We start from the raw sequence: 12,555 nt of genomic DNA on the forward strand, positions 1-12,555 counted from the left end.
TGGGAGGGTTTCCCAGGGGCTGGAGCCTCCCATCCCCCACCACCAATCTGCTTCTCTTGGGGTGTATCCCACCCTCCTTTTTCAGGAAAGAACGTAAGAATTCAAACGTTGCCCTGGCTGGATGGCTCAGTTGTCTTGATACACCAAGGTTGTGGGTTTGATCCCTGGTCAGTGCACATACAAGAGTCAACCAATGAGTGCATACATAAGTGGAACAACAAAAATTGATGTTTCTCTTTCTCTCTCTCCCTTTCGCTCTCTCTAAAAATCAATAAATACAAATTAAAAAATAAAGAATTCAAATGTAAACTCATCTGGAAATCACCAAATACAGAGCAGTAATTTCAGAACCTGCCTCACTAACTCATAAACACGCTGTTACTCTGTGCATCATATTTCTCGGTTTGGAAACTATCTGATTACTAATGGGCCATTGAACATAACAGCTGGCAGGTCTCCTAGGCAGAGGGGGTTTCCCAAGCACAGCTCAGAGTGTGATGACGGAGAATTGTGAGTTCTGAAGTCACCTTGGGTTGCAACGCTTGCTCTGCCATTGATTAGGTATGTGACCTAGGGCAGGTGAGTCAACCTCTCTGAGCCTCACTTTGACAATCTGTAAAACTGGGTATATAACTCAGTCCCTAGGTCACAGAGTCCTGAGTTGTGGGTGAGATAAAGTATGTCAATTTGTACTTTTAGAATAGATTGGTCGATTTAAAGAAACTACGTGAACAGAATTTCAGGATCCCACAAGTAAGTCCTCCGTTTCCTAGAAGTTCATAGTCCACAATCTGGGAGCCACATAATGCTTGTCCAGTATGGTCAGGTTATTGAAGAAGATAAAAGAGGTCCTGGGAGGGGAAGTGACTTTTCCAAGGCTACACAGAAACTTAGGGTCACAGCCCGCTCCAGGACTCGGAATTTGCAATTTCTCTGTAGACTTTTTGCAACGTGCATGTCTAGACATCCTCTCCTCAGCACAGAGACATGGAAGTCATACCAAAGCCTAGGTGCCCAGGGAGTCAGAAGGTTTGGCAGTGGTAATGGCTGAAAGGAGATCAGAATTCAAAGTTAGGCTGTCAATGAGTGGCTTTGGATAGGACAGAGAAAGAGAATTGTGTAGTACTCAAAACTATTGTAAATCGTAGTTTCTGACTCATCTGATAAAACGAGACTGAAAAACAGGAACATGGAATAATGAAACTATTTATTTATTTATTTACTAGCCTTTTATTTCTGATTGCCCTTCTCCCCAGCACCTTCAAACATTTTATAACATAACTTGCCCAGATCTCAAAGTCCTTTTTCTTCTAGGTACTTTTGCCTCCACCCCAATCCAATTTACTAAGGCTTTTGTTACACATAAAAGAGTTTGTCAAGTTCTTCCAGAATCTTGGATGCACAACTAATTGCGGGGTGGGGTAGAGGGAGGACTGGAAGAAGGTTAAGGCAAGAGGCCAGATGAGTAATTAACAACTGGCTAAAATATTCTGTTTCTAAATACATTTGAACCCTAGGGCACATAATTGCTGAGCTATAAGGTGATTCAGTGAATCATCCGTAGTGAAATAGTTTGTCTGGGCATGATTTCCAACTATGTCTTTCAGTAAAATAAGGCAAGTGCACCGGGTGATCTCCATACCCCTTCCAGTTTGTAACAGTCTCCTGCTTTCTAGCAAGGATACAAGCCACCATGACTTCTTAACACACAGTTGACAGACTTTGATCCAGGCTATTGTGGAATCCTGCAAGTATTTGGTTAAGGCCCCAAGTTAGGTCCAATCCTGGGAGTGCTGGTGGTGCAGCTCTTGGGGAGGGGCTGGCAGTGGGCTCAAGGGTCTAAGAGTAGCTCTATGTAAAGTAGCAAACCATTTCCTTGGCAAAGACAGGCTGAAGTGGGGGAAAGGCTTTATTTCAAATGATCCTGTTTTAGGAGATCCACGTTTGAGATCTGAATTGGTCGTAGAATTAGAGTTGACCTTAGATAGCTGAACTTTATGGGTATCACATTCTATGTCTTTAAAAGAAATGCTTTAAATTACACAAATAAAACATGAATGCATCCTCGGTGTAAAAAGTTCAAGTAAGATAGTAATATATGGAATAAAAAGTAAAAGCTCCCTTTACCCTTCCTCATTCTACTTCCCTCCTCAGGGATAACCATTAGCGTCAGCTCTGGAGTGTGTGTGTATCTTTCCATACCTTTTAATGCATTTAAATATATGTAAATACAGTTATTTTCTCCTACACAAATAGTAACATACTGATCATTCCATCTTTTAAAATCTTGGTATCATTTCATATCTGTACATAAAGATTTACCTCACTCTTTTAAAAAACTTCCTAACATTCCACTGTATGACAGCACCATACATTTATTTAACCTCTTCCTTATTGCTTCCAATCTTCTGAGGCCCCATAAACAATGCGTCAGTGAATATCTTGATACATTAACCTCTGTATGAATTTGCAACATTCACCTGTGGGATAAGTTCCTAGAAATGGAATTACTGAGTCAATGGGTCTGGTAATTTTTAGTTTTGATAAACTTGGCCAAAATCCTACTATCTATAAGGATTTCAGCAATTTCATAAATTTCATACAGCAACAATGAATAGATGGCCCTTATTCCTCATCCTTGGTCTGTTTAAGGGGACTTTTACCACTAACAGTATAATGTTGTAAGTCCATTTCTCTTGTTTTTCAACATTTATTTGCTCACCTGTCCACCATGGGCCAGGCATGCTGGGAATACAGCTGGGAAGAGGACTCAGCCCTTGCCTTCACTGTGTATGGGAGTCCCTGGGTCTCATTCAGTTGCTTGAAAACAAGACACTCAGCAAGTGTTTACTGAAATAGTTGGCAACCAAGGAAAAACTTATGTCAAAAGGTATATTTAAGTGAAATAAGCCAGTCACAAAAAAGACAAATAGTGCATGATTGCACTTACAGGAGGTAACTGAAGAAGTCCAACTCTACTAGAAATAGAAAGTAGAACTGTGGGTGTTAGGGACTGGAGGGAGGAAATGAGTTGCTTTATGAGTATAAAGTTTTAGTTTTACAACATGAAATAGTTCGGGCATATAGTTACCACTAATGTACGATAATACTTAAAAATGGTTAAGAGGGTAAATTTCATGTTGTGTGTTTTAAAAAAGTTTTTATTGATTTGAGATAGTGAGAAAGAGGAAGGGAGAGTAAGAAACATTGATTTGTTGTTCGACTTATTCATGCACTCAATGGTTAATTCTTGCATGTGCCCACACCAGAGATCTAACCATAACCGTTGTGTGTTGGGACCATACCACCTTCTAACCAACTGAGCACCCGGCCAAGGACTGTTGTTTTTTTTACAATGCACATGCACACAAAAGGTATTTTCAGGCCCAAAAGATAGTGCTTCTGCACCTAGCCTTAGACCAGGATGATGATGAGGATAGGCTTTTTCCCAAAAGTTGAAGGAGGCAGCCAGTCAACTCTTGTTTCCCTGTATTCCCATCCCCCCTCTGCGACCAGGTGCTTAGGATCGACTGTAGCTAACAAATTACAACAAAAGATAGGTTTTTGTGCCTTCCCCCCCGCCCCTACCCCGAGGGTAAAGGCCTTACAGCATCGTTTCTGGTAGCACTTACAAGTCATAAGCCAAAAAGAGAACCTTAACTTCCAGCCTCTCTGTAAGACACACCTTCTTCAATAGGTAGAACTAGAAGACAAAGTTGTCTCGATGAAAGTGGCTTTTAGGAGACTACATTTCCCAACATGCACTGCTCCTCCTAATGCGCAGTAAGTGACGGAGGAGGATGCATTACTTTCGCGACAAAAGTGGGGCGGAGGTGCGGGGGAAACCCTACATATCCCGGGATGCAGAGCGTCGCCACTTAAGTTACAGGCTGGTTTGCTTTCTCTTGCTTGGTGTTCCACGCCCAGGGGACAACGAGGGGAGGGGGATGTTTAAGTTTGGGAAGCCCCGAAGTCTACAGGACTTGACACCTCGACAGAGGTAGGAGAGAGTGAAGGAAGGCTATTTAAGACTAACTTCAAAGTAGTTCCCGCGCAGAGTGGTGAGGGTTTATGGGCCCCCTCCCTCATTTACTGTTTTTAGGGGCAATGCCAACCCCCATTGGTAGAAGACTTCCAGGGCAGGTGGGAAATCCGTGAAACCCCAAATCGAAGTTATGTGAGTCTCCCCATTGGCCCTCGCTCGAGCGCAAGCGCGGAGGCTCCGATCCAGTCCCTAGGGACTGGTGAGCGGCAATTGGCCGAAGCCCGCGAAGTAGGAGTCCGGATTGGTAGTTGCTAGCAGGAGCCTGGTTTCTTCCTTGACTTCTGCAAGTGATAGTGTGTGATTGGTTTAAATCCGCGGGCACCTGACGGTGATTGGGTGGGGGCTACGGGCGGTGTACAATCATTGGCTGGTGCGGGGGCCATCCCTCCTCGGGCGGGCAGCAAATGGTGAAATGAGAACGGGGAGGGGAAAGGCCGCGACGTGAGCGCGCGACCTCCGGCGCCATTTTGTAGAGAAACAAGCGGAGTTAACCGAAGAGGGGGTCGAGGAGAGCCGGAGTCGGGGGACCCAGGAGTTTCCTGTGTCCAGCGCCGCCGGAGCCGCCTGAGGTGAGATGGGCTCGGGTCGTGGGCTGGGGCCGACTGGCGGTGTCAGCTACGGCACGCGGGTGCAGGTGAGGAAAGCACCGGGGATGATCCTGGGGCCATTGGGAGCGTTTTCCGGAGCTCCGCGGAGTGAGGGGCAGTCGGGACAGGCAAGTGGCGAGACGGGCGAGGGCGGACTCTCTTCTCACGGCTCGCGGAGTCTTCCGTTCCTGAAGAGAAGAGGTCGGGGCGAGGGCTCCACGAAGCGGAGCGCAGAGCGCGGGGGTGAGACCCGGTGGCCCGGGCCGGGCCTGGAGACTCCGAGGGCGGCGGTGGCGGTAATTCCGGCCGCCGGGCCTCGCTTCGCGCGGGCTGCACCCTCCTGAGACTCCACGAGCTCCTCAACTGCCCTTTTCTCACCGGGCTCCCGGATGAGTGCGGCGGGCAGCGGCCCCCGAGGCCTAGCTCCTGGGGCGAGGGGACCGTGTTCGGAGTAGTTGCAGGCTCCCGGTTGGTTCCCCTGGACCTGGCGCTGCCACTCCCGCCTCCCGGGCCCCCAGCACGTTGTCAAACCCCGGGTGTTTCGGGTGTCCGCGGGTGGGAGGGGCGGGCGGGCTGGAGCGAGCACTTCCTCATTACTTCTTTGCCACAGGTTTTGTTCCACTCGCGCGCCCGGGCGCTCGCACTTTCCCCGAAGTCGGTCCCCCCCGACCTGGCGCGGGGTCTGTGCTGTGGCGGCGGGTCTGCTCCCCCGTGGGCAGTGTCCCCGTAGTGAGCTGAGCACCTGGCGGCCACGGTGCCGCTGGAGAGGGTGATTGCAGGTCTTGGAGGGGTTACCCGAGGCCAAACACGACGTCGGAGTTGCACGAACTGCAAGAGCGCTTTTCGGTACCAGCCCCTCTGCCGGGCTCGCGCCGCCGGCTGCCCCCGCTGGGGCGGGGTGGGGGGGCGGGCACGCTTTGTCTTTTAAAAAAGGAAAAAGAAAATGTCTGCTATCTGTGGGTTTGACAGTGTGTTCAAAACACACTGTAAGCAGTAGACTTGCCCCGAGGTCGCTCAACTAATCGTCACGTTTCTTAGGAATCTGCTAAAGTCAATTCTCCGGCTGCAGGCTGAGTAGTAATACTCCCCGCCCCGCCCCCCTTGTTTCTCTATAATTCAGGAGCCTTGCAGGATTTATTTTAACAGTCACACGTTAAGTGAATGTAATTTGAGTATTGTTTTTGTGAAGAACAATTCTGAACAACCTGTTTGATAGGAATAGAGACACATGGGTGAAAAAATGGGAGAACAAGTAAAAAATTAGGAAGTAGGTCCAACAGATTAAGAAGAAACTTGTTTTCGGGGAGGTGTTTGGGTTCAGCGGGTTAGTCATCGGTGGCCCAGGTTGACATTCCTCCCCTTCCAGAGATTGGCAGCACCGTGTTTTAGCTATTAATAAGATATATGGTAACACTTTAATAATGTTTTAGGATACTGCAAATTGTTACCTTGTCTACGGGGAAAATGAGCTGATGATACATAAAGTTTTAGGCATCCAGTTGTGCTCTAAGTTGGTCGCTTGGTGATAAAACTTGTTTGGAGAGTGTGTCACTTTTCAGCAAGTGTGGGTCCCAGGTCCTGTAGTGGAAACGAAGTTTAAAATCAAGGCACAAAGACTTGACCATCAGTAACTGAAAGTATTCCCCTTCCCGGCCTCAGCTTGTAATCTTAGACGTTTTGGGGCCGGGTTTTCTGGCAGGTGAAACAGACCGAAACCCTCTCGGTCCTGACGCGACCGGGCGCAGTTTCTTCCAGGCCCTGCCTTTCTGCTGGGGGTGTCGGTCCCCTCTCTTTAACAGGGATCTTGTCGGGCTAGGTTTTGTGACATCCTCTCAATTTAAGATTAAGTCATTCAAAACAAAACAAAACAAAACACCTGGGAGGACAGAAGAGGACGTGCTTCTCCCTTCAAAACATGCGTAAAGACTAATCTCAAGTTATTCTTATATGTTGCTTTTTCCAAGTGTTTTTTGTGAGATGCAGATCTAATTATGAAAAGCTTTCTTTTTAACCAGCTTTAATTTGTGAACGTGAACCTTTATTTCATTTTATTCTACCAGATAACAAGTCTTTGGCACTTAAAGCCATGAAAGGAAATTTGTCCACAGTAATTCTAATTGGATGCGCAAATATTTTAAGACATTAATTGTGAAATGTTTATGCTTTTTGAATTAACAAAAATTGTAGGCTGCCATTTTTAAATACTATATTTTATGAATGTGGTATATTCTTTTATAAAAGAGCAAAACTAACAAGTCATTAAAAAATATTAGTCAAAGTATTTCTTAAATGGCCCTTTGACCAAACTGAACTTCCTGCTTTAAAAAGGCATCCCATTGAATCTTATTTTAAGACCTTCTACTGTATGTAGAAAACTCCTGCAGTTCTTTTTCTGTTTGCATAATTTTTAAGAACCATGTTTCAAAGCTAAAATGGGCTCAAAACCTGTTGCGTTCTATGTATACATAATAGTTTATTTCAATGTACTTTTTCCTCATACATTTGTAAGAACGTAGCAAAGCAAATCAAACACATTCTTCTTTGAAAAGCATTAAGAAGTCAATAATTAGAGATGTAGCCCCTATCTGACACTTGTGTTGAGACTGAAGAAAATGCAGCCTTTGGGAGTGTAGAGTGTAGATTTGAGAAATGCATTTCTGTCTTTAAGGCTGGAAAGCTTAGCATTAACCTCTAGGATAAAATGTCTTGGTTAATTTTGTTACAGCTGTTAGAAGGAAATTCCTGAAATATTGAATGAGAGGGTTTTTGTTTTCGGTTTGTTCTTTTTGAGATATTGGACTAATTATATAAACTATAAAGTGGGGAAAGAAAAATAAAAAGTAGAATAAAAGCATATTTTGAAAGACACCATTTACTGTTCTCAAGCTTCATCTTAAAAGCTCAACATTTTCCCTGTTTTATTTTTAATTTTTATTTATAGGTTTTAGAGAGAGAAACATCGGTTTGTTAGTCCACTTATTTATGCATTCATTAGTTGTTTCTAGTATGTGCCCTAACCAGGCATCAAACCCATGACCATGGCATGGCGCACTATTGGGATGACGCTTTAACCAACTGACCTACCTGGCTGTTTTCCTTTTTAAATAATTTTAATTTGTTTGAGAGTTTGTCATCTTCATTTATAGCTCCTAGTTTTGTAATGGCAATGTTACTTTTTAAAATTGATTTTTAAAGAGGAAGAGAGAAACAAACATTGGTTTGTTTCTTGTTCCACTTATGCATTCATGGGTTGATCCTTATATATGCCCCACCTGGTGATGGAACCTGCAACCTTGGCATATTGGGGGTGACACGCTAACCAACTGAGCTACTTGGCCAGGGCAGTGTCACTTTTTCTAAAAATAAATAAAATCTTTCAAAATGAGGGTAAGGGAGGGAGAGAAACATCAGTGTGTAGTTGCCTCCCATATGCGACCAGCTGGGAACCTGACCCACAACCCAGGCACATGCCCTAACTGGGAATTGAACCATTGACCCTTTGGTTTGCAGGTCAGCAGTCCATTGAGCCATACCAGCCAGGGTACAGTGTCACTTTTTAAATTTTATGTAGACCCATCATAAGAATAGTTACCTCTTTGTTTTAGACCCTTTATCTTTTTTGCAGTAGCTTCCTAAATAATCTCTGGTATCTTTTTCCCATGATTTGTTTATTGGATTTTTTAAATTATGTAAATAATATGTGAACGCATCCTAATTGTAAATGATTCCAGAAATACAGTTAGTTCTTTACATTACTGACAACATGCCACCTAGCTGATTGGTTTGAAAAATAGCCATCCTCTGCTCAAAAGTTCTTCAAGTACCTTAGTCTGGACCTGTGTAAGTGTTGATTCCTTCCTACCTGTGACAGCGTATTCCTGTTTCATGCTGTCGTCAAAAGACTTACACAGTGGCTTCCAAGTACATCTTTGCCTCTTTTATCTGGAATATCAACATTTTTGTCTATCAGAACATCCATCATACAAGTTCAAACTCAGTTGTACTGTCTCTAAGTATTTTCTCCCGATGTTCTTAAGCAAAATTAGTTAACCGAATAATGCTTCCTTTGCTACACTCCATCACATTCTTGGAAAAGAATATATCCTGAATTTTGTTCTTTGAGAGTACAGACTTTTTCTTGGAACTGTGTACTTACAATTATGTTGACATGTTTAAATGGTTAAACTTTGAAAGCTAGTCATACAGAATTATGGTATCACCCTTTAGGAAACAAAAAATTTCCAGGAAAGTGAGGTGACTTAGTTTAAGGTCAAATCAGATTTTTCTCCTCTAGCTCTGATGATCATTCTGTCTTCCATGCTGCTGGAATTCAATACAAGAAAAAGATCTATGAATTTGAACATCAAAAAAGTGAGAATACTCTATGTTGTCACCCACTTGTTTTTTTGAAAGGCAGAAAGTTTTTCATGCAGTTAAAATGTTGGGTGGTTGATTTTGTAGTTCAGAATTCATGTTCATTTAGTGGATTGGTTTTTATAGAACCTCACAACTATCTCCCTGAATAATTCTACAGAATTAATCTGTTCACACATTCGCAATTTCTTGAGCTGCCTAGGGAAATTTTTTTTCTTTACTCCTAATATGGTTCCCCGCTAGCATTATTAAAATACGATTGGCGTACAGCACTATGTAAGTTTATATTTGTACAGCATAATGACTTGACACATGTAGGTCGCAAAATACTCCCAATGTTTTACTTGGATAAAATTTTGTGACCAAAGCAAATACAGGTTTATTTCTCTAGTAGTTTTTGTGAGGATAAGACACAAAATTTGAGTTATTAATTTCTTCAGTGTGAAAACATAAAACTCTAGCCTGACAAAAAGATGTTTTTTTGGTTACAATTATTGTGAATGGTCATTATTTAACCTCAGTGTAATGAAACTTGCCCTTATGTCGAGAGATGTGCAAAGGATGGAGGAACTTAAGTTTTAAAATGTTCTTCACTATAAATTGAATTCTGACAGATGCATGAGTAAGTTTTCTCATGGTGTAGTTATTTTTAAAGTAGCTTAAAGATACTCCCTGTTCTCTTTTAGTCGAGTATGTTACATACTACATAGCTTGGTGATTTTGCATATACTACTCGTAACGTGTTTCTAAGTACAGTATTCTGTTGATTTTAAGTCAAGAACTTGGTAACTTAACTTTTCTTAAAAACTTGATTTTAGAGAGGAAGGGGGAGAAGGAGGGAGAGAGAAAGAGACATACATCAATTTCTTGTCCATTTATTTATGTGTTGGTTGATATCTGAATGAACCCTGACTGGGGATTGAACCTGCAACCTTGGCATATCAGGATGGCACTCTAAACCATCTGAGCTACCTGGCCAGAGCAGTAACTTTCTTTTTCCTTCTTGCCCTCCCCTCTCCTTTTTTGAATTTATTTTTAGAGAGAGGGGAAGGGAGGGAGAAAGAAAAGGGGAGAAGCATGTGAGAGAGAAACATTGATCTCTTGCCTCTCTTATGCACCTGGACCAAACCTGCAATCCAGGCATGTGCCCTGACTGGGAATTAACCAGCCAGCAAACTGGGTGTACTTTCAGTTTGCAGGCCAGTGCCCAGCCAACTGAGTCACACTGGTCAGGGTAACAGTAACTTTCTGATTTGGGAGTAAGCATGCATTTCTGGCCCTCTTCACTTTTTCCCCTTTTAAAAATAAGGGATTTGTTTGCTAACACTAAGAATATTTTGAACTGTACTGATGTATGTATACATTGGATTAATGCTTGTAAAATTCTGAAGATACACACACAAACTATTAAATATTCCTTAAAAATTAGTATTAAAGTTTTATTTCATAAATGACTAAAGTTTCACTTAATAAATACATGAATAAAATTGCTTGTTTAAAGTGATGCAATGACGTAATTATGGAACAAGTCAGCTCTTTTTTTTTTTAAGATTTTATTTATTTTTAAAGAGAGGGGAAGGGAGGGAGAAAGGAAACATCAGTGTGTTGTTGCCTCTCGCGCACCCCCTACTGGGGACTTGCAACCCAGGCATGCGCCTTAACAAGGGACTCGAACAGGCGACCCTTTAGTTCGCAGGCTGGCACTAGTCCACTGAGCCACACCAGCCAGGACAAAGTGACTAATCCTTAATGGGCTGTTGTCTACTCTGTCTCTACCCTTGCTGTCCCCTACAGTTTATTCTCAGTTTGTCATCTACAGTGTTTCTTGAATTTTAAAAGCTGTATCATGTCATCCTGTTCATAATCATTCATTGATTTTCCATTCGTCTTTGGTAAAAGCCAAACAAAGTCCTTTTCATCACCTACAGGATATAGCCCTGCTCTATACCTCCTCAGGCATTCCTCTTTCCCCCAACTTACTCTTTCCCCGCTCACTAAGTTTACTTTGGCTACACTTGGCCTGCTTGCTTTTCCTTGCACATGACATGTACTCTGTGAGGAAGCCTTTGTAGTGACTGACCACTGATCCCTCTGCCTGGAACGTTCTTTTCTCAGATGTGTATAGCTGTACTTTCAGCTCTTTCAAATCTGCTCAGATATTAATACTACTTCCCAATAAGGCTTACTTTGACCATCCTACTTAAATTACCCTGCTACACCTTTACCTTGCAGTTTTTCTTTTCCCATAGTAGTTAGTTAGCATGTCCTGGAATGCTTCATAATTTCTTAGGATTATTATTTCTCCCCTACAGTGGGAATGCAGGGAGGTATGTATGTCTATTCACTGATGTACCTCAAATATCTGATACGTAGTAAGTACTCAACAAATACTTGACTAGATTAAGACACATAATAGTAATGCTTAAACTGTTTCTATGATAAGTTCTGGTAGCCACTTCACATAAGCCTTATACCATTTTATACCATTTGGTGGATTTGAGTTGTGCTGGGCTTTGTAAACTTTGTGGAAAGCCAAATTTGAGGTGTTTACATCTGGGACCTACCCTATAGAAAGTGGATGCAAAAGTCATTTTTCTCTGTTGGTGTTGGGCAGGATAGTTCTTTGTTGGTGGTGCTGCCCTCCTTCTTTGCAAGATATTTACTGTTATTGCATCTCTGATTCCCAGATGCCAGTGGCTCTCCCATGTCTACACATTTCATAATGCTTTTGGAGATTATGTTGCCCTCTAGTTTATTCCAGTAAATATTCTTCACTTTCACTTTTGTTGTAAGAGTCTGTTTGTTAGTTTATTTATAGAGGGGAAGGGAGGGAGAAAGAGAGAGAAACATCAGTGTGTGGTTGCCTCTTGCATGCCCCATCCTGGGGACCTGGACCACAACCCACGCATGTGCCCTGACTGGGAATTGAACTGGCAACCCTTTGTTTTGCAGGCTGGCGCTCAATCCACTGAGCCACACGAGCCAGGGCCTATTTTATTTACTTTAGATCCAATTTTTAGTGCAAATTACAAGTTACTTAAAATTTAATTTTACAGTGGCCTATGTAAAGACTACAGGAGGGAAAAGAATACCTTCTGTATGTTAACATCTCTGAAATTGGGCTGCATCACGTATAGAAAAAATACTGCCAACTCACCTTTCTTAGCGATACATAAAATAGTGATGCTATTACAATTAAAGACAAATCAACCTGAGGTGTCATGGAAAATGGCCTCCATCTCTGATGTGTGATGAAGGTGGAAGAAAATTCTCAGACTCTGACTACATTTTGTTAAGTCTAGTCAAATTGCATTTTAGGGACCTACAGTTTGAATATTGGTATTGGGCTACTGAGGTTCTGTAAAGTTTTTGGTGCCCTCAAAGCTGGTTGGCTGGGAATGTTGGTGAGGAAGAGAGATGGAATTCCAGGAACTGATTGGAAGGGTAATACACACGAAACAATAGTGAACAATTTTATAGTGCATCATATATATTGAAGGGGGCGTGGGGTAGGTCATCAGATCAGTCTCTAGGAGTACCTGATGTTTT

At 42.7% G+C, this 12,555-nt stretch overlaps 1 protein-coding gene across 9 annotated transcripts in view; it reads left to right on the plus strand.

Annotated features, from left to right (window-relative positions):
* The first annotated feature begins 3,873 nt into the window (after positions 1-3,873).
* CNOT1 (CCR4-NOT transcription complex subunit 1) overlaps positions 3,874-12,555 on the plus strand; it is a 77,510-nt gene continuing 68,828 nt past the window's right edge. For 6 of the 9 annotated variants that reach the window (XM_054579366.1, XM_054579372.1, XM_054579371.1 and 3 more), the window contains exon 1: positions 4,460-4,614. The gene's annotated coding sequence lies outside the window, so the exon portion shown is untranslated. Of the gene's footprint in view, positions 4,001-4,109; positions 4,178-4,252; positions 4,274-4,459; positions 4,615-12,555 lie in introns of those variants that run through there. The other 3 variants (XM_054579367.1, XM_054579368.1, XM_054579369.1) reach the window with 3 other exon arrangements.

This window comes from Pteronotus mesoamericanus, unplaced genomic scaffold, assembly GCF_021234165.1.
Source record: "Pteronotus mesoamericanus isolate MK-2021 breed Mesoamerican mustached bat unplaced genomic scaffold, CSHL_Meso_final contig_52, whole genome shotgun sequence".
Lineage (NCBI taxonomy): Eukaryota > Metazoa > Chordata > Mammalia > Chiroptera > Mormoopidae > Pteronotus > Pteronotus mesoamericanus.